A 23,611-nucleotide genomic window follows, 5' to 3' on the forward strand; every position below is an offset into this window, starting at 1 on the left:
GGACTCAGGACGGCACCCCCTCTCACACGTCCGCCTTGTGCCAAAAGTTCTGAGCAGATAATATGGCTCAATTCTGGTTCAAAGAGATATGGCCCCCTTCCCCACCAGATTTGAACCAATTATACATTTATATATGGAGCACTCTGGAGACGGGAAGTAGCGGGACTTGACAACTAAATGTGTACCAAATGAAGTCCTCTGTAGTGGCTCCATGGACAATTTGTCAGAAGAGTTTGTCGTCCACTCCTGCATGGCCTTCAGGCGACCTGTAAAGACTGTGATTGATAATGATGTGGCCATATTGAGTGATCAAATTTTTCCAAAAACCTTTTTTTCATATTTTGTTAACATTACTTTTTGCCTATTAAGATCAACAATTAACAAGAGAGGATAAAAGTTATTCTTGCATACGTTAATGATTGGCTGAAAGAAGGTAAAGCATTTAATATTTGGTCCATATGAGTTGACTAAATGGAAATCACCACTGACTGTTAAAATAAATATTTTATGCCAGTCGCTCAACTAGCCAAACTATTTATGCACTTTATTGATAGTCTTCATGACCAAAAAATGTATTATCCTATGTGTCCCATCTCCTGTGAAAAAGTGATTACAGTTTTTTGGAATACTAAAGTGAGCAAGACTTGGAAGTAGGGGACTTTATTCTCTTGGAGGCAGATATCCCGTTTTCCATACAGTACACTTTTCATCAGAGAATGTCGAGAAATTCGACTTGTTCCACCCCTCGTAATAGGCAAAAGCATTTTACAGATTCTGATATTAATATTTTGATCCATAAAATTGACAGCTTGAAGAAATCATTTATTTTTTATGTTTCTTAAATTATATTATTAGCGTATTTGAAAATATGTTAAAATTAATTATTATGAAACTCATTTGGAGTTTGCACTTTATTTGGAGGGATACCAGAAGTTGAAGAAGTTCTTTATTTTTTAGGGCCGTTCTCGGTTTCTCCACTATTATCGTCCTTGTATCTCATTTCAATTACATCAGAATGAATAATCTTAATTTCCTGAAGTAAAATTTGCCGAGCATCTCCAACGTTTGACTCGAGCTCCACAGTTGACGTTAAAAGGAAAAATATTAAGAAGAAAGCCTTCTTTGGATAAAGTGAAAACTCTGCAAAACTGGAATCCGAAGCTATGAGGAAAGAAATTCTTACAATTCATGATATGAAATCAAATAAAACAACGGGGCTCTTACATGGGAAATTTTGATATTCTCTGCTTAGCTCGGCCAAACTGCATCTAATATATGGATCTTCTAGATTTCCCTCCAATATGGGAGAAAAGAAGCATTCTATCGACAAAAATGGTAAGAGAAGAAAAGTATAAACCGCCCAATTCTAAGTTGCAACTGGATGTATCTTCTTCTGTATACCTTGTAAGGATTGTGAAACGATGTACAATTCAGTTCTACATTCTTTCGTGGAGTGTCAAGCAATATCAGAGCTGCTGTGTTTATTAAGGGATAATGCTAAGTTGTGGGGCTTAAAAGGTTTGCCTTCAAAGCTCATATTCTGTTTGGGATTCCTATAAAAATAAATTCCGGCCTGGAAAGTCGTGTCGTAAAATATACAGGGATAAGTTCTAAAGATCTTCTAGTAAGTCGACTTACATCCGACAATGAACTACGATTAGGAAGATAATTATTACATCTGCAGCAAGATATAGTGCTTTTTCCTACCGTATTCCTCAGGGAAATTCCTTGAATTAGGACTTTACCTTGGATTTGGGTCAATATTTTCCTTCTTGGTCGGTTAAATATTATGATAAACTAAAGACTATATAGATAGCTTCTGGAAAGTAAGGAATGAGATGAGCATCTACTTTTGATATTATTGTTATTAACGTTTCTGGGTTCTTTTTTTCTTTTCTTTTTTTAAATTCTATATGTTACTTGGTTATATGTGTATTTTTGAAATTAGAAAGTAAGTTTAATAAATAATTGTTTGTTTCTAGCTATAGTTATGTTTGTATATTTTTTATGATAATTATTTTTAGGCTTTTTATGTATCAAAGGAATTCAAATTGGATGGTGAGCTTTAGTTGAGGTGGAAAATTTTAAACTAGAATGTTTATTTATTACTTTTATTTTCTTATTCCCTTTTAATTTATTTATTCATAATGATATGTATGTTTGTTATACATTTTTATGAAAATAAGACCATCCAAAAAAAAAAAAAAAAAAAAAAAAAAAAAGTCTTCCTTCCACGACTCCACGTAGGGATTGCCTTATTCTTATTAGCCAAGTGTCCGGCAACTTTTAAGATTTTACATAACTTTTGCACACATTGGAAGCTTCTCCACTATATGAAGACAAAACTCTCATTTTCAAGTGCCAAGGGCTGGGATGTTTATGATTGCTTCCAGATTTCATTAGTGGAAAAGTAAATTTTCCTTGATTTCACTTTAAGAATTTGATTCTACACTGCTTCTTTCTCCAAAACTTTGGGATTTTCAAGCCCTTTGAAAAAAGCTCTCTTTTAAGAGTTCTGTCTAATAATATGCACACTTGGAGTCGAGTCATATACCATATAATCCTTTGCACAGCAGCCCACGAGGAAGAGAGTGAGCTCAGGTTGTCGTTAGAGAGGTCTGAGCTGAGCATTAACCAATGATATATACGAGTGTTAGAGACTACTGATCTCCATTCGAATTCAGGTCTAGTTGATAGGTCAATAAGAACCGTGTTATAAATTTAGGTAAAACTTTACAGAAAAGTACTAACCCTCCGTCCAGATCCTTTGTTGGCCTTTTGAGAGGTTTGAGATAGCTTTGAAGGAAAAGCCACAGATGCCACTTCTACTCCTCTTTGATCGCAAAGTAAAAGGCTTTCAGTGAACATTAATTTCTACTAGATTCCCTATATTTTCGGTACTGTATGCCCAATATAAGCGCTTGTTCTTTAACATAGCATCTTTAGTACCATATATCGGACTCCACTCCACCATTGATAAAATACTGGTTTTCCTATCATTCATTTCCAGACCAGATCTAGCCCTAAATTCTTTTGAAAAGTGTGGTCTCAGAATTGGATTCTACATATAAAGTAACATCATTCGCATAAAGCTCCATATTGTGTTTCCGATGTCTGAATAAAACGCCAAATCCACTATATTTACGTTTGAATTGCTAAATCTAACTTTAACATATAACATAACAAAAAGTAGAGGAGTAGCCGGACAACCTTGAAAAAAGTTTTACTGTTTAATGTGATTCTTGTGAGTAAAAGTGTTCTAATTGTGTTATAAAATCGTCTTAATTAATACTTTCTTTTTGTTCTCAAAGTGGGGTTATGGGAAATTGAGTTAAAGGCTTTTTAAAGTCTACTCTAATAATGGCACCAATTTTTTTGCCTTCAATATTATTCAATGAACAGCGGATGTTCCTTGCATATCTACCACTCTTGTACCTATAAGAAATCGTTTTTGATGCATTCCAATTCTCTTATTAAGGATTGGCTCTACTTCCTTGGCAACCATTCCTGAAAGAATTCTCTATATTCCATTCAATTTTGTTATTGGCCGCCAATGACTTATGTCAATGCCATCTCACAAACAGAGGGGGATCGTCTTCTTGCTCTTTTTGGTCCAAATAAAGGTTTCTTCCGAAGTACATAATGTCCTCGTCTTCCAATTCCGACGATAAAAAAATGTTCCCAGAACCAAATAAAATTAGTCTAAAATCATGCTTTTTTTAATATGCATCAAATGCCCATCATCTTGTAAAATTCATAGAAATATTTAGAAAAAGGTCTTCGCGATTATTCTCCCTGGAAAATTGAGCTTAAAACTGCCCACACTTTTTAAGAAGTTCCAATTTTTAAATGTGATCTCTTTGAAATAAAATTTATCATAATACTTAGGAAACTTTTCTCAATACTGAGGATACCTTTCCAATCTGCAGTTATGTAGTATATGAGCTTGGAGGTCAAATAAAAGTTCCACCAGTATAAACTCTTGAAGAAGTTCATCTTGGCACCTTGGATTATTTTTGCGTTCTTCTCTATAAAATATTTCGTGTCTGTTCTTTGACTTAAGAATGTTATCCCAACTGTTTGATATGGTTGACGACTTCACATCCAACCATGGATTTCAAATTACGTTTCTTGGAACGAATATCAAGGATTTTTGTTTTATCTTTGTTGATATCAAGACTATATATAATTTTAAAACGTTCGTAGGGTCTCAGGTATAGCATTGCTTTATTCTTCAGTTCCTCTTCCGAAGCGCTTTCTTAAAAAATATAGTTGTTATCTGCGTAAAATTGATATGAGACTTTCTTCCCTCTGAAATTGATTCTAAACATTTAATTGTTTTTTACTTTGTCAATGAGGGGTTACAAGTGCCAAATTAAAAAGGAATGGAGATAAGGGATGTCCTCGACGGGAATCCCTCGTGCAACTTGTTGCTTTTTGTAGATAAAGGAGGCTGCCTTTGAAATAAACCCTCTTATCATGTTATATATGTCATCACTAAAGTTTTTCTTTTTTTCTTAAAATCAGCCTGTGACTTATTGTATCAAAAGCCTTGCAGAAATCAACCGCTAAAATAACAAAATTAGTGTTCATCTAGGAGATTTCTCATCCTGCCTAACAATGCCAATGGTGTAGGCTTCCCGAATTCTGCAATATTCAGAACAGGGTTCAAATTCTCGCTGTCTGAAGGCTTATATATGTAAAAAAAAAAAGAGTTTTTGGGGAGATTTTCTGTCAGAGGTGCCACTCAAATATCGTCTAGTGACAAGCAAACCTAATCATACTTAGTTACCTCTTGGGTAATACTTTTGACCCGTACCTGGTGTTCAGCTTGGGCAAACCATAACGAAGGTCGTTTAGCATAAAATGTGGGTAGCTGATTGGTGTTGCTTTGTTGTTTTTTTCCATCCTCGATATTGTAATGTTCAGGGTCACCAACCAAGGGATATCTTTTTTGGCTCCAAAAATTATATTCCAATGTTTTTATTAATAAATTGTTCATTTTATATATACATTATCAAAGGGTTACATGGATAATGGTTCAAATAATTGAAAAAATTTTTAGGAAGTAATTCAATATATATAATTATTTTTCTATTATTAAAATAATTATATTATGAATGTGTCGTTGTTGTCGAGAAAGATACTGAGAATTTTAATTATCTAATTATGTTGATACGATAATAACGATGGAGCAGGAAATTGACTATATTTTATACCACATATATTTACAACACTATATCAAATCGGTTAAGTAAGGTAATCCTCAAAGTATCATCATAGCAACCCCCCTCCCTCCTCCGGAATTACTATAACTATTGTAACTTTATAAGTATTATTATGAATTTTTTAAAAACAAATATTGGGTTATAGACTTCAAATGGCATACCAACATATATGCATAAAAAATTGTCTAGATGAGAAGTCCATTTTTTTAAAAATTGCAAATCGGAATTCAATAAAAAAATTAGAAATGGAAATTCAATAAAAAAATGGCGAATGGAAATTCAATAAAACATTATAAAAACCTTTTTTGCACTAAGTTTTGCAAAAAGAAAAAAATATATATATATACTTGCTTGCATTTATTTGCATTGTAAAGAGAAACATAAATCTACCAATATTTTTTCCCGTATATGTAAAAACAAAAAAGTTATGAAAAAAAAAATGTTCTAGAAAAAAATTACCCTCGACAACTGGTTAGTTTTCCAAATATTGCATAAACTAATAGATAAAATACTCTGGAAATTGTAAATACAGTAAGTATTCTCTCTAACAGAATGTTATTTGCACTCAAGAACATTTCGGATTAGAGAATTTCCGCTAGAGAAATTCGAGGTTACAAAACCAAATTTATTTCGGCAAGTAGATGTATCAATTTTTTTACATTTTATTTTATTTAATAAAGAAATATATAAGTGCTTATGAATTATAGTATATATATATATATGCCAAAAATTGGTTATGGTAAACTATTAATCATCTTTTAAGTCCAGTAGAAAAATAAGAGCTTATAATGGTTTGCTTGGATTTATACTTTTGGCTTATAATGAGGGATGCCTGGGTATCATATATTATGTTAGCTACCTTGATGAAGTCAGCCCTTTGATCCTCAGGCATATTTCATGACTCATTGGCATATACCAATATCTTTGATGCTATCTCCATCACATCCTTGGTGGATGGGGCTTCACTGGCTCCTCTTTAACAACATCTTTATCGTATTCTTTTGATACTACGCTTGGACCTAACTCTATTGCTGCATTAATATATTCTATTGTATATTCCTTTGTCACTGCCAAGTCTGAATCCACATATATGATGTCTTGATATGAAAGGCCCGGACGAACTAGGGGAGGGGTATCAGCTCACTATCATCCCATTCCACCTCTTCTCTTGCTTAGATTCTTTCGTTGATCGATGTAAATCCAATCATTACGAAGTATTTAGATATTATGGCATCTTCCACCCTGGCTGACAGCATTTTCCAGCCTTGGTTGGCATCAAGAATAGTTACTTTCTTTGTTAGCTCGCTGGCTGTGTTGCAATTATCCATACGTACAAGTATATTCTGACCATTGACTTTCTATTTACTAATTTGACATTTGAATGATACTGGCATCCATAGCTTGCAGAACACTTCCTTTACATTGGAGAGTGTTATTGGTAGATGAGCTCAACAGTTGAGTGTCGATTTTTGTGGTATCGGCAACTTGGAGGCGCCCATTAACATCTTAGCTGCTGACAGTTCTTGGAAGCTGAAAATAAAATTCTTCTTTCTCAACTTCTTTTGGTGGTAATTACAATTATATCCCAAATGAAGGAAATTTTCTCGTCGGAAACTAATGAAAAATTAGAGGAAATTGGTCACAATGTTATAAAAATTGAACTTCAATTCCGGCAATGATTTTTGTTTTAAATCTACCACCAAGCCACAATGGTATCGTTTATTAGCTCAGTGGATATACAACTCCTAACATATTGAAGGAAACATCTCTCTGGTGTCAGAAATGTTTATCTTCGCCAGGAAACATCGAGTTTGAATAATCTGATTCCGATGCAGAAGATGACATTTTCAATAAAATCGATAGAGGTGCCCATAAAAAGGCAAGTGATATTTATTTATGATGTGCACATATTTATCATTTACTCGATTACAGCTTTCATTATAATAAAATTATTTAGTTCTTTAATTGGTATCTTTAATCCTAGATCAGTTTTTGTGAAGGCTGATAAAGAACTATTTCTTCCTTCTGACTTTACTTGGTTCTGTGATTCATGTGACCAAGGTTATTCTTTAAGTTCAAATTTTATTAATATATGTACCATTTTTTTCAGTATGTTTTCCAAAAACTTTGTCTCTGATTCCAACATGTAAAATTCATTCAAACCGAAAAAGAAATAATTTATCTAAAATAGGTTGTACTTCAAAAAAGATTAAAAAACTGAATTCTAACTAATCCGTTTATTATTGATATTAAATAAATTATTTCGAAAATTTATATAAGTTTTATTGTATTTAATTCAACAGAATAAAGAACCAAAATGAAATCATTCTTCTTTTGTTCAATTCCCTTTTCTCAATTTTCTTCCTTTAGTATGTCAAAAAAAAGAGAAGGAAAAAAATACGGTGGATTCCATGTAAGATAGTATTTTTCTAACTAATTGTATTGCTTTTAGTCTTCCTTACTACATTTCAAGCAGTTGAAGGAAGAAATAGGGTGAAAAAAAGCTTAAAATGATCAACTTTTTTTTTTTTAAATCCCAAATCCAAGTTTTTAAAAACGTTAGTTTTTAAATTATTCAATAAACTATTTTGAGCACGTTTTGATATTTTTAGAATATTTATAAATGCAAAGTCCATTGTTTTTAGTTTGAAATTAGTGTCTAAATCTATTTAATTTGGTCCAATTTTCAGCTAAGATACCGTTGAATATACTGCATTTCATTTTTTTTAAATCGAGTACATGCAGGTACTATTAATATTATTCCTGGGACCCTGTCCCTTCGGGGAATGCTTTTCTTTCCCCTCAAGAAGTTTGTAGTGTATTTTTATATATCATTTGTTTTTTCAACACTTGACCTGACAGAATTAACTCCTTATACTTGAAAAAAGAGTTGTTAATAGTGTTGCTTCCCTCTATCTATGCTTTTTAATCTTTCTTTTGAAAGTGGATATGTACCAAAGGACTTGAAAATAACCGATGTAGTTCGCATCTTCAATAAGGGAGATTGTCTTGATACTTCTAATTACAGGACCCTATCCCTTACAAGCCATGTCGGTAAAATAATGGACCAGATCATCTACCGGAAGCTACAATCATTCCTTAATAGTAATGAACTTATTTTTAGTAGGTAAAACGGATTCCGTCCTAAAATGTCGTGTGTCTCGAAACTAATTTCCTTGTGGGATGTTATCGTCAATCGTCGTAACTGTTACCTTGACTGTGTTTTTATATACTTTGATTTCAGCATTTCGATATCGTCCCTAATAGGGAACTTCTCTTTAAATTGTCTAACATCGATATAAAGGGTCGGCTGTTACAGTGGCTTTGTTCCTGGCTGACGTATAGGATATAGAGTGAAGTGATCAATTGCATGTGTCTGAGCCTAGTGATTTTACTTCATCTCTTCCACAAGGTAGTGTACTTGGACACACGCTCTTTGATATTTACATTAACGACTTAGTACATAATTTTTTAATCTTATACATGGATGATTTGAAAATTATATTTTCTGGTTTAAGCTCTGTTGTCGATTTCAAATTTATTAACAGGAGTGTAACACGAAGAATGGCTATAAATAACAATAATAGTATCCTGATTCCTTTCTCCAAAAATGAGTTGATCCACCAAAGCTGTCTTAAGATGGTATTTTATTACTTGGACTTAGGAATATACATCTCTCGTGATTTGAAATTTAAGGGCATATTCATTACATTATAAAGAAGGCTAATTATAACCTGGGAATTTAATAAAAGAAGCTTCAAAAATTGTTACCTTTTGTTAATGGTAAAACTATATAAACTTTATGTCCTCCCGAATTTAATGTACGGATCTGAGATTTGGAATCTTTCAAGAAACTATTTGATTAGTTCCTTAGAAAAGGTGCAAGCCAGACTTGTGTCATTTTTTCCATCATTGGAAGATATCTAGATCTATGTATGCTAAAACCATAGACTTGGCCTCATCACTTTGTCTCATAGACGTGCAATTAAAGATATAATTACACCACACCGAATTTTAAGAAAAAAGTTACCTATATCCCCAACCTGGATACTAAATAAAGGGTATCTGTTACCAAAGCCAAGTATTGACATTTTTAAGCATAGTTTCTACTACAGGTCTATTATTCTTTGGAACAAAATAACTTTTTGCTTTCGCCAGAAAACTGAGGCAGACCTCAAGCAATTTTTATTATATTCTTTTTTCTTTGTGTGCGACAATTGTTTTTTTTTTTTTTTTTTTGGTATTTTCCTCTGCTCTGTCACCTTTTTTTTTTTTTTTTTTCTTTGTGTTTTCGTCTTATATCTTTAATATTTGTATTATAAATGCATCATTATTATAAAGAACGATAATTTTTATATTCTATAAAATAAGTTGACCTTTATAGGCTTTGTTTATCGCAGCGGGTTTTAAATAAATAAATAAAATAATAATGGTAATAAAGTGGAAGAAAGTGCCTTTTTTGAAAAAATAAAAAAAATGCAAAATCATTGTGTTTAGTTTGAAATAATTTTTTCAATACTTTAATTTACTATTTTGAACACCTTTTTAACTATGATTCCAAATAAACAATCCCATTTTATGTTTTTTGACGAATTAAGTTAAAAAAAGGCATAAAATACATGATTTAAAAATAAAAAAAAGAAGGAAAATTTATGTTTTTTGTTGGAAATTAGTTTTTAAATCAATTAGTTTGCCATTTTAAGCATGTCTTTGAAACATACTATCGAAGAATACACTGCTAGTTCTATAAGGCAGAATTTGTTTCACTGAAAAAGTGCATATTAAAAAAAAAAAGAAGCAAAATTCATTGTTTTACTTGGAAATTTGTTTTTCAATGGCTTAATTTTAAACTGATTTTGTTTAAGATATTAAAAACCCATGTATTTTTAGCTTTTTCTCCTCGTCTTCACTTAAATGTTAATATAAAAGAAGTTCAACCCTTAGAGCATGTTTTCCTTGTAACCAAGGAATGACTCATGAAGAAAGTCTTATCATTTTGAATGAAAATTGTATTAGGCGCAAGTCATATCATTTATATTGAGAAATGTGTTTCAATTAGCTCTCCTCCTTTTACTAAAATGTTAATGTAAAGAAAGTTCAGCCCTCAGAATATATTTCCATAGTGATCAAGGAATGACTCATGAAGAAAGTGAAGAGGTTTTGCATTGTTGCGAATGAGAAGTGAATTTATTATATATGAGATTCTATGAACTATTTTTTTACTACTACACTCCTTAAGGGTACATACACGGGATAGCCACCTCCCCGTAAAGCCACGGAACCTTCAATTAAATGCGGTAACCCGTATAACATATCCCCTCAGACTAGTATATGTTTTAATATACTAAAATCCGATCTTTTACAACAAAAATTTATAAGTCCAAAACAAAGGCCCTAAAACTGTCTATAAAAATAACAACACCGATTTAAAAAAGTGGCATTAAAATAGCCAGTCTTCTTAATGGCTTCAAAGTGGTGTAAAATTGTTTTTTTTTGGGCAGTGTCTTCCATATTTCCCTCCTTATACTCTCCAGCACTCTCTTTAGCATATAGTAGTTATGAGCCCCACTGCGTCCTAATCATTTTACTGGTAGAGAACAAAGCTCTTTTAGCCTTTTTGATAATGTAATCCAAATGTGATTTCCAATTCAATCTTCTATCGAGAACTAAACCATGATACTTGTATAGGCTTACCCATTCTATAATTGCTCCGTTCATATGTAATATCGGTGTATTCACTTTGTGAGACCAAGTACATAACATTGCTTTCGTTTTATTTTGACTAAACTTAAGACCAATTTTTTCCACAGATCTGCTCATTTCATTAAGCCGTTTTTGTATGATAGAGCCCATAGTTGACATTTCTATTCCAGTCATTATCCAGCCATATCATCTGAAAATCCAACTGGTCCAGGCTCGGGTAGAACTATACATATGTATGCTGAATAGCACAGTTGCACACAAATGAGGATAAAATTTATTCTTGCAGACATCCTTTTGTTGGAGTAAATGAGGCATTACATACTTGTTGTGAGCATTCAACCCTCCTATTTATTAAAAAGTACGTGTACCATTTGCTTGTACAGTCATGAATGCCAAAACTTAACAAACTATAGCTTTAAATGAAAGATTCTCAAAAGCTCTTTCTATGTCAAAAAACACTATGATGGCATGTATTTACGAAGTACCACGCTTCCAGCCTTATCTACCACTTTTCCTACCGCCGAATCTTTGGACTTTCCTTTTCGAAATCCCGATTGATTTATTATAGAAACGTTCAATTTCAGGGACTCAATATACCAATAAATTATTCCCTCAATTCCTTTTAATATGGTGTTAGTTAGTGTGATTAGTCTATAGGTTTTTTGAAACACTGTAGTCCTTTTTATCAGGCTTTGGTAGAAAAATTACCCGAGCATTACTCCAGATTTTTTTGCACATCCGACAATCTAATTGATAATTTATATAACAAAGAAATTCTCACATAAAACTCATCTGGTAAATTTTGGAAAACTACAGGGGCAAGTCCGTATGGTCCAGCCTTTTTAAAACTTTTAAACGATTGAAAAACATCCCAAATCAGTTATATCATTCTTCCATTTTGTGTTAATGATTTGAAGCAATACATTCGGTCTTCCTTCTTCATATGTTTCATCTGATTCATGTATAATTGAGTCACCAAAATGCCCTCTCATTAAATCAGTTCATCCATCCTTTGCCCCAATTCCCCCATCTTTATTAATTAACATCCCCATACTGGGTCCATTATGACCATTTTGTCGCTTTTTTGCACCTGATATTGCTGTGTAAGAGTCCAACTCCATGCATTTATCCTTCCAATGCCTTCGTCTCTACAGTTCGATACCTTCCTATATTCTGTTTTTACATTTATAATAGTCGACTCTATTATTATTCCATTGTGTTTTTCTCACTCTCTGCGCAGCTCTCTAAGTTTCCTTTTTCAATCTTGTCAGTTCTTCGGCCCATCATGATGTAACTCGTTAATATTTTTTGGGACGCAGTGGTGACAATTCAATTAGAGCTTCGACGTGTGAAATTGGTATTTCTGTAGCTAGAAGTTATTTTACCTTCACATGTATCTTGTTTTCCAATCTACTTGTAGCAACCTTTTTCTGTGGACACAGGTTCTTGCCATTTGATTGACCATAGATTCCTGCATAATATGGGCTCTTTTTCAATTTCAAGTTTAAAGATTAAAATACCTTTTCCTCCTACAAATGTAAACTCTCTCCCTTTGTTGCATATGTTCAATTCAAGTGCTGCCCACATCTTTTTTATTTGTTCATCTCTCTTATTTGTAGTTTCAGCACCCTATAATGTGCTATGTGCATTAGTATCCATACCTATCAAAATGGGTGTGCGCTATTATTTACACTTTTGTATCAATTTTTCAAGCAATGGAAAGGCGTATTCCAACATTATATCTGCAAAATATGATACCACAACAATCCGCTGTTTCTTCAGCTTCCATGTTACTGTCCCCATATCTCTATTACAATAATCAACTAAGCTAACCGCCTTTAAGCATTTCAAAACCATAATACCCGCTCTTACGCTCGATCATTGGAACATTGATGTAAAAAATTGTCATAATAGGGATACCTATGGGCTAAACGGCCAGGTGGCTCCGTATGAAGTGCCATTGCTATTCTATTTTCATCTATCATCTTACACAGTTTGGAACCTGCCAGGAATATTTTATCCATATTTATCTGTACACAATTAGATCCCAAGCCAGTCTGTTTTTTCATATTATTCGAGTTTTTAATTCGTTTCTTCTCTCCTCCAATCGTGAAATTTTTGTTTAAGTGAACTAATCTTCTCCTACCATTATTGAGCACAAAATCATCTAAATATAATCTGCAGGAATAATATTCCATAGTCAAATGAAGTAAAATGAACTGTTTATACATATATGTACGTAATAGGAGAGTTGAATATGTTTTACGGCTTTGCTGATAAAGATATATAGAAATGAGGAGCTGAATAAATTCGTTCGGAGGATCGTCTTCTACTGATTTTCAATGATAGAAGAGATTGAGGGTTGAACTTCTTTTACATTCACATCTTAGTTAAAGGAGGAAAACCAGTCGAAATTTATTTCTCTCAATAAATTATATGACTTTCGTCCAATCTAATCCTCATTCAAAGCGATAAAACCACTTCACTTTCATCATTAATCATTCCTTTGTCACTAAGTAAACATATTCTGAGGGTTGAACTTCTTTTATATTAACATATAACTAAAGATGAGGAAAGTCAGTCAAAATTCATCAAGGAACTCTTTCCGAAGAAACAAGAACACTGAAGGAAGATATAAGTAGATGGATTCCCATTAGAAAACGAAAGTTTCTTATGAATGTATGAAATACATTTCCAAATATGAAGTCGTTTGGTCGAATAATTAATTAAATCAGGATCCATGGCCATAATCCGATGAATTAAAAGTATTTTTTTAAGCCAATAGAAATACTAAAGAGGATTGTTAATTGTTATTGTCAACCCTACGTGTTTCCAGAAAATGTATGAACTCTCCATGTATGTAATAAAGTGCTCCCTGAATGTATGTGACGAAGAGAGACAAAAATATTACTCTAATTTTGGACGAAAAATCATAATTAAATTTCAAACGATTGGAGTAATCAGTTATGTTTTGTCTATCTTCTGTTTTTTAACTGACGTACCAGTGGTAATAGTTGTATCTAATTGTCTTACAATGATATGGTTCGAACTTGTGAGTAATTCACACCGATTCAACCGATGAAACTGTAGCAATTTCATCTGTAGCAATTTCATCTGTACCTTCTCTTTTCTTTTATTTCCCTTCTGTTTCTTTTTTATTTCTTGAAAGAGAAGAAATCTTAAAAAGTACTTTAAATTATTGAAATAGGAAAGGTTTTATCAAAAGTTCTGCAAAAATAAGAAGGAGTTATACTAAAGACGAACTCAAGGATATTAATAAGAAAAGGGGAGAAATTATGAGTGCTTAACTAGTGCATAAACACTTCAGTGAACCTACTTTCAGGCAGAATGAAGATGGGTTCACTCAAGGAACACTAGAACTACTGGAAACAAAACAAAGATATCATGCTCAAACTAGGAGGCTGGCTCTCTCTTTTTCTGTAACTACAGAAACGAGAAAAGAATGTTATTGTTTAGAAACAATGATAAATTTATCTGACTCGTAATGATTTCTTACAATCTTAAATTAATCAATTTCTTAACTTATCCTAAATTATATTTATTCTTCATTTTATACCCATACATATTAAAACTTAATTTATATTACTTTTCAAATTTATTTGGCAAATAATTTTTTTTACATAAGTTGAGTATTTACTTTTATATTTGACTTGATCTATGGTCATATCATAGTTATATATTTTGAGAGTTGTGCTGACCTAGAAATTTTTTGATAATGATTATGATATATATCCGACAATATAAATACTATTCCTTGCTGGTGTTGAATATCCTCTAGAGAAAGTTATAAAGCGAGGATATCTCCCCATAATGTCCTCAGTTTGTAAATCATATTGATGTACTTGGAGGGGTAAGATTTTATAAATTATTCTTTCTTTGGCTTTGTATGGATCTATTTGAACTTGCTGAATTGCGTAAAATAAGGAAACTATTTACGTTTAAGTTTGGATATTTGTTATTTCAACAGTTTTTCACTAAAGTAAAACTAAGTATATTCCCTAACTTATTTTTTAACAATATAAGCATCAAAGATTGAGAAGATGAGAAGAATTCACTTTTTTGTACTAGCTAATTTCCAACGAAAACATGAAGTTTGAATTATTTTTAAATACACTTTTTAAGGCCTTTTTGAACATATACCTGAAAACAACCATAACATATGTGGCATTATTTTTCGAAGTTATATTTTAAAGCCTGCTTAAAATAGTAAACTCAGGTATATAACACAAATAACATAACAATAAGAAATTTTTGAATAACATATGAATGTTTCTACATATATTTTCTCATGCTCCTCCGATATTTAACCCGAGGAATGTTTTAATTTGCGCATGCCATAGGTTGTCGACCCCTGCTTTAGATGTTTGAAGGAAGATTTTTTTCTTTTACATTCAACTGAACCATTTTATTCCTGTTTACAGTGTTCTCATATTTTCATAATTTATAATCTCCTCCAATTTTGCATTTGTGGTATTATTATCATCCCTCATTTCTTCCAGACGCCTCTCGGCTTCTTTCCTACCAAAAACTACCAGTTTTCCTTAATGTATGAACATTTTCCTTCCAAATTTTCGGTAACTTTTAGGCAGCTCAATAAAAAGATTATACTAGCATCCACTAATAATCTTTCCCTTTAAATGATATCAGATATCTCGTTAAAAGTTCCTTCTGCTTCTAGGAGAGACATTGTCATTTTCCAGAAGGATGTTCAAGGCTTCAATGTATTATTGAATGCTGCAACAACTCCATAAACTCTAGCAAAAGATTCACAAATCTACTTGGAGACAAAAAATGATCAAGTAGAATTAATATTTCATTACCAGTTCTACAGTATCTCTAAAAAGACTTTGTTTAACCAAATTCTGCAGGAAACAGCTGAAAATAGAATATTTTCATCATTAGTATAGTTTTAAACAGTTAAAATGAGGTAAATTTAGAGATTAAAATTTTCCTCTTAATTCGACCTATTAACTTTGATTTCGTATTTTTTAAAAATAATTTATATATATGCATTTTTTGCCCTTTTTTCAACAAAATTATCCCTGAAACAGCTAAAAATACGGTAATTTATTCAGTAACATAATTTACATACGTATTCCAAAGGGTAAATACAATGTTTTAAACACAATTGATGAACTAAAACACAATTTTTGCATTTTTTGAAAAAAAAAAAACACTTGAGACCCTCCACAGCTAGTTATACAAAAAAAAAAGTTTTAAATGAAGTTCAAAACTTTCCCAAAATTGTAAATTGAATGATTTTAAAAATAATTTACAATTAAAAATATGGAATTTGTTTTTTTTAAACTAACGTATGCACTTTTAATAAATAACTCTGTCGAAAAATATGAAAATGCAGATTATTTTTGATATAATATTCAAAAATGTACTGAAAAGGGAACAATGAGTTATTTAAACACTAATTTCCCAGTCAAAACATGGATTTTGCATTTTCTTTTTTTTAAATATGTAATTTTTAAGCCTATTTATATCCTAATTCTGCCTTTAGCAACTGAAAAGGAGGTATTATCTTTGGTAACGATGTTCAAAATGGTAAATTGAATCATTTAGACACAAATTTTCAACTAAAAACATACATTTGGCATGTTTTCCTCTCTGCTTCTCGGCAAATTTTATTCCCTTTTTAAACCTTATTCTACCTGAAACAGCTAAAAATATAATAATCTATAAAATATCATAGTGTTAGACGTACTTAAAGTGGTAAATTGAATTATTAACACCCTAAATTTAGACTATAAACATGGAAAAATCTCCATTTTTAGCACTTTTTCAACCTATATCTCCCTAAACCAGCTGGAAATGCGGTGTTTTCTATAGTAGAATATTAAAAAATGTCTTCAAAATGGTTCATGGAATAATTTCAACCTTAACTTTCAACTAAAAATATGAATTCGGATTTCAAAAAAAAAGAAAAGTAATTATTCTGCCCACGATATTATCAACTTCAACTTTAGCCTTGAAGATCTAAAAATAAATTAGAAGTCACTGAAGTACTAATTATATGCGGATGATATTACTTGGTTTCTAACAGGAACACAAAAAAAAATATATATATCTCCAACACCACCAGAGTCATTCAGGAATTTAAATAAAAAATCGGATCTTACCATCATCATCGAGAAGACTCAGATCTTATCCAACTGTGACGTTTATCTTAAAAAATGTGATAGTCATTGAAAATTAGAGTTTGTTTAGTCTTTCTCACATCTAGGAATTGAAATTTATAGCAGTACTGTCGATGCTGAGAGAAGAAATGAGGTAAAATGGTTATCTACTATTCAGACAGTTGTTAGATTTTTCAGTAATACTGCACTCGCCAGATATGAAAAACTGAAGGCCTGGGATATCAGTATACCCCAGAAATCGTTCCATCTTTTTCAAGGATGAAATTTGAGGCATATTCAAATTTAGGGAAGAATTTATTATAGGGGCATTCAAGAGCATACGCGTCAAGGTCGATGATTAATGTCCCAACAACTTACTGGGGTCTTGAAGGTATGTGGATGGCACTAAATCTCTTGTGGTTAAAAAAACTTATAATTTCTACTAGTATAGGGCAATTAATATCAAGAACCAATTGTTAAACAAATTGGCTGTGAACTTGCTGTACAGCTCTGTATTGCTCCATCTAAAATGTTTGGAGTAGTAAAAAGATCGGTCATCATTGGAGGAAGAAGTGCTTTGTATGGAGTTCTACTATCGAGAATGTCCCCGTTATTAGGTTTAGATGAACCACTTAATTATAATCCTCCACTGAAGAGTAGAATTCAGTTGCTTAGAAGTGCTGGGCTTACCTTTGTAGGTCAATATGTATCAGACGGCAGCCCAGTGTTCAATAACTTTTTTCTATCAGATAGAACGCCATGTTGTCAGGAAAAGATTACACAAGTGAATGTCTTGGCTCTTCAATACCGGATTTCATTGCCTTAGAAGTCATTCCAAACAAATTGATTAAGCAAGCTTCAAGTATTAGTATTGATCGTGAAGAGAAGGACCCATCATCTATCCCCAGGTTCGACAGACTTCGTCCTAGAGATAGCATGGAACATGCAGATCCAAACGTCAATTTGAAAAATTTATTCACAGATAAACGTCAAAAATGTTTGAGGTTATACACTAGGAACGTCCTGTAGTCACGACCAGATCCTAAAGATAGAATTTTTTATTCTTGTATTACACAATATGGATATAAATAAAGTGTTTACTGACGAAATAAGCGTGTTCCTAGACCACGTTAAATGGATGCACTATTTCAGGATGGATGTTCTACTTTCTATCTATTGTTATAAATCATGTATACATGCTTACGTTACTGTTTAAGAAAGATTATAACTTATATAGAATTTTAAAAAATAAGACATTGGCAGAATTTTCTTTTTTAATATTGTTCTAAATGCTAGGTCAGAATCTCGAATGATTTGATCCAGTTTGAATTTATTTTCATGATCCGAAATGTCCTCTTTATTTATATTTTCATGATCCGAAATGTCCTCTTTATTTATATTTTCAATGATATTTAATTACACTTAATTTTACCCTCACAGTGAAAAAAATTCGTCTCCTGGGCCAAACTCTCATCTAACAACTCCATCAATGCTCCTTTAATTGAAGGAATTGGAGTCCTGAGTCTTCTCCAAGTCTGTCTCAACAATATACATTCTTGATTCTACAATTTTACAAGGTCTCAATTTTATTAAAAAGACATTCAAACCCATTGAGGATCTTCCACGTCGTAGTGAAGCATATGAAGCTAAGTCTCACTTTCTCAATAGGATCACTTTTCCATAGCGAATTATAGCAAGGAATGAAGAAGAGTGCCTGATTTCACACAAATCTATTTGGAAAATAAAATAAAAGGGTTATTCTGTGTTAACTCTGTAGCCTTGTCGTTTTTAATTCCGTCATTCAATCCAACATCAAATGTACTCAATCCATATGTATTTTAATTACTAATCTGTATTAGTGTCATTTGTTAGGATGACCATCAATTATCATAAGCCTTCTTCATCAATTAAACGATGCTATATAGAGACTCCTTGGCGAATGTGTGGAATTGAATCTAACAAAAGATCGGGTAACTTTGTCACTCCCGGCATCAAAGAACAAATCACAGTAGAGCATAACTACATATAGTGATAATAAATCATTAATTCTACACACTTTTTTAGTTTTATTCCACTCTAAACATATAGTGAGCTTTTTCAGTGATAAAGAGACATAAAAACCGACTATTTATAAAGATTGCTTGAAGCAAACGACTTTTAGGGTAAAATGCAGTTCAAAACTTTCTTAGTATGTATTGTAATCTAATGAATTAATTAAACTCGAGTATCTTAAAACTAATACTTCAATTGATATTTAAATATAATTGATAGCCAATATAAGATCATGAATTTAATTTAAGAAGTGGACCATGTGATAATTATCTTTCTCTTACCATATGTATGTTGCTGTTGGCTTCGTTGATTACATTTCTAAACTTAAATTTATTTCAACCAATAAATTCGATGCGTCCATAAGAATTATTGTTACTTTTAAATGTTCTGAAGCAAGCGACTATGACCAGGAAATGAGATATGTGCTAGTACAAGAGGATATCCCTGTATTTTAATTTAAAACTCCAACCAATTTTCTCAAGTATTAATGCTTGGTATACAAAACGAGCTATCACGTATTCTTCTATCTAGATAACGACTACATTTTTTCCATAGCATGCATGTTACTAAAAACTTTAATAAGTAACTTCTCCTCTATTTTTGTTTTGATATATTGTTAAGCTATAAAAGTTATTTTTCTTTGAAAATAATCTTTTTATTTCCAATAGTATTTAGAATTATTATAAACTTTTCAAACTTTGATTCCAGTATTTAGATAATCTGTTCTTTCAAATTTTATTATTCGTGTTAAAAATAATAGCTACATTTTAATAATTTCCTAACATAATCACAACTTCCCAACCAACGTTGTGTAGCAAAGAACGGTTACAATATTAATTCATTATCTTACACAGTTTTTATCAAGGTTAAATGACTTACCAAATGTTTAAATTTGAAGAAAATGATCCAGTCCTTGAACATTTGTGTCCTAAAATGGTATTGTTTTTTTTTATAAAGGCATGAAACGAGTTGACGATATGGATCTTTGATATTACAATATATAATTATCATGTCCTCTAAATATTTCAATCATATTACCCCCTTAATTACAAAATTGACATTTCCATGAATCGCATTTAATGTTATGTAGAACAGCAAAGAAAAATTCCTTTGTCATCATAAAAAAAAACCAAACAAACAACACATGCCGCTTTAATGTATCATTGTGATGAAAATTTCCGAAGTTTGATTACAAATTAAATAGTGATGCGGAATTCAAAAATAAAATTAATTTTATAGATTGTAGTCTTTCTTTATGTAAGATAAAAATATTTCCATTTGTATAAAATATAATGCGTATATAATATAGATAGTTTAATTTTTTACAATGTATTCATTTTAAAACTTTAGTACTTACAATTACAATATTACTTACTTTTTTATGATGAATTCTAGCACATTTTAGAGTAAATATTATGCATTCAACACAAGTGACTATTCCATTCTTGACGTTGCTTGACCCCTTTTCCATGAAACAAAATCAGCGGCTCTAAAAGAGGCTCGTAAGTCAATTAAATTTAATTCAAACATAAGTACATCTAGATAGTTTTATTTAAATCTAAATTTCTGAGACTTTGTAAGTCAACGTTAATGAATGCAATTCAGTAGATATTATAATTTTTATGCCTGTTACTCCTACTTCAGTAAGATTTGGTACATATGGGGTATATAAGAAATTTAGAAATCAAGGAAAGAACTCTATTTGATCCCAAGCCGGTAATTACATGACGAGGATACCTTACCTTTGATGTCCTGAAGCAATAATACCTAAGCAAGAGAGAATAAGAAGTACTATGAAACCTCTTACATTGAAACTAAATAATGGGGTACCCTCAAAAAAGTTGATTTCTTTGGCAGGTTTCACAAGTTCCCTAAATTTTTTCAAGACTTCATCTATTTCACCAGATTGCAAATCCATATGAGGAACTTGATTCAATTTTTTTCTCACAAATTGTAAAATTTCCTGATACATCTTTACGATCAGCTCTAAGCCTCTTTTAGTTCCACTAATTCCACCATCCTGTTCACTTATTTCTCTGATGGTAAATGCATCCTCTACGCGAGATAACGCAGCACTAATATTTTGTTCTTTTTTTTCAGTACTAAAACTAAAATATAGTGAGGTGTAGGACAAATATGAACTCATGAATAAGGAACTAATCCATTTTCAGTGTTTCAAAGACCATGTTGTCAATTTCTTGAACAGTTGGTCGCTTAGGAATGCGACCTTCTTAAACTGTTGTAATATCGACAGTAATTTTACAATTTATTGCTCTACTGGCGAAATCTTTTTTTATTGCATCCAAAATATTATGATATCGTGGGATTTCCCCACGACTAGAAGATTTATTCATATTCTGCAAATTTCTAGGAAGATTTCTTGCTATGGAATAATAAACAAACTCTAGGCAACTTCTTTAAGAGAATGCGAAGGCTATGAAAACGATGCTGAGGGAGTCTTCTAATCCACTTCTCACTAAATATACACTAATTTCTTGAAATACTATTCAACAAATAACTTCAAATTTAACACCATGCAAATTCTTTACCAAATCAGAGCAACAGCACAACTTATGTTTCACTCTTTCTTTCTTCTTTTTTTCTGATTGAATTAAGTATGGAGTATTTGAGTTTAAGTATGCTCATGAAAAACGGAGAGTAACATTGAGGGTTGTTTTGGGAGTTATCTCCTGTAGTATTAAAGCAAAGTTGTCTTTTATCCGACGCCTAATTACTAAGGTGTCACTGGGTACTACGGCTTGTATCTATTTCTATCTATTTAATATATGTAAAATAAAATTATGCTTTTTAGTATGCAAATAACTCCCAAATTAGCCAACGAACCAAAAGGCAAAGGGTAAAAAAAAGTTTCCTCACGATAAAAGTTATCTAGACTATAAAAAAATAAATCATATTTTGGACTTAACCCCCAAGAAAAAGACTAAAATGTGATTCCTTATTATATAAAAAATCATTTTTTCCCAAATAAATTATTGGCACATGTTTTTGACCTTCAAGCCGAAAAAGTACAGAATAAAATGTAAATAGGAGTTCGCATGGGCAAGGGAAGACGGGAGGAAATATTTTTTTTTTGTGAATGGTCAATTATTTGATTTTCGATTGATGAATTGTACTAATGAACATAAATTGCAATATAGTTCATTCAGTTGAGGTATGAATTATGATTTACTTATTAAATGATTGACTGATAAGTCCAATGTTGTCAGTCAATTTTTCCCAATGCTTCTGTTCTCATATTATAAGCAAATATCTTCAAAAAGCTTTTTTCAGATCCACACATTACTTATTTTTCTATGGACTCGGTACATGAAAGAGCAAGAGCATGATAACTCGGACTAAAACGTGAACACTGAAAAGGTGGACTGAAATAAAGGTTTAAATATTGGATTTAGTGGATTTTTACTCTTTTCTTTAATTATATTTACTACTCAGAGATATTAATTAAAAACTCTAAGTAGTAAATATAATTACTAGTTACTACTTAGAGTTATTAATTAATAATTATTTATGCATTTTGAAGAGGATCTATAATGAAGATGCAAAATTTCTAATGAGTTTATTGATGATAATCTAGACAAGGATGGTTAGCGGCTTCATTCATCATTACACATTTAAGTTGTGCCATTAAATTTCCCTATAAAATAGTTTTTATTCCTATGAATGGATAATGCTACCGTCGTTTTTTTATTGATGGCAACACTGTTTTCATTCACACCATTGAAACTGAATTGAAGTGTTCGCCGTAGTAATCAATCGTTTTCGATCAACAGAATTAAGAAACAAAATGTTTACTTCAGATATAAGAGTGTTGGTATTTTCGAAATAATTAGTTGTACAATAAGCTGCACTATCGATAATGAAAACCTTTAGTAGTTCGCCAGTTTCAAGACTTTTTACTTCAATACTTGTAATTGTTCTATTGTCAGCCCCCTAAAAATTTTACAACTTTATTAAATAAGGGCAACCTATCAACACTGCTGTCATGGAGCTTAATATCGTCATAGACAAGAAGATTATCATTTCTTTCAAGTTAGACATAAATGTAGCTTTTTTTTCTCCTTCATTTTTGACAAAAAGTAATTAAAGTTACTATTTATATATAAAAGTTATATAATAAGATTGGACGTTATTTAATATTAAAAAATTAAATATAAATGTTATATTTATTTTTTGTAGTTACATGCTTAATATTTTGTTTAAAACGTGTTACAATTCATCATCATAAAAGCAAGCAATATTGGAATTGTAGGTAATAAAGTCATAGAAATTATACATTTAAGAAATGAAACTACCTATATAATATACGAATAATATTTTATAAAAATGGAAATATTTTATTTTATCTTACATTCAGGAAGATATTGTATAATGTATTTTAACCAATGCGTTGGGAAGTTATGATAAAAAGCCTTTGTTGGATTAAGACTAGAGTTTAGGATCGACTTTGAAGTAATTTCTGCC

At 31.5% G+C, this 23,611-nt stretch overlaps 1 protein-coding gene across 10 annotated transcripts in view; it reads left to right on the forward strand.

Annotated features, from left to right (window-relative positions):
- Cals (calsyntenin 1) overlaps positions 1-23,611 on the forward strand; it is a 120,404-nt gene that overhangs the window by 92,046 nt on the left and 4,747 nt on the right. The window contains exon 10 of one of the 10 annotated variants that reach the window (XM_071892035.1): positions 958-1,981. The exons of the other annotated variants lie outside the window; for them this stretch is intronic. The gene's annotated coding sequence lies outside the window, so the exon portion shown is untranslated. Of the gene's footprint in view, positions 1-957; positions 1,982-23,611 lie in introns of those variants that run through there. 10 annotated transcript variants of the gene reach the window in all.

This window comes from Lepeophtheirus salmonis, chromosome 12 (genome assembly GCF_016086655.4).
Source record: "Lepeophtheirus salmonis chromosome 12, UVic_Lsal_1.4, whole genome shotgun sequence".
NCBI lineage: Eukaryota > Metazoa > Arthropoda > Copepoda > Siphonostomatoida > Caligidae > Lepeophtheirus > Lepeophtheirus salmonis.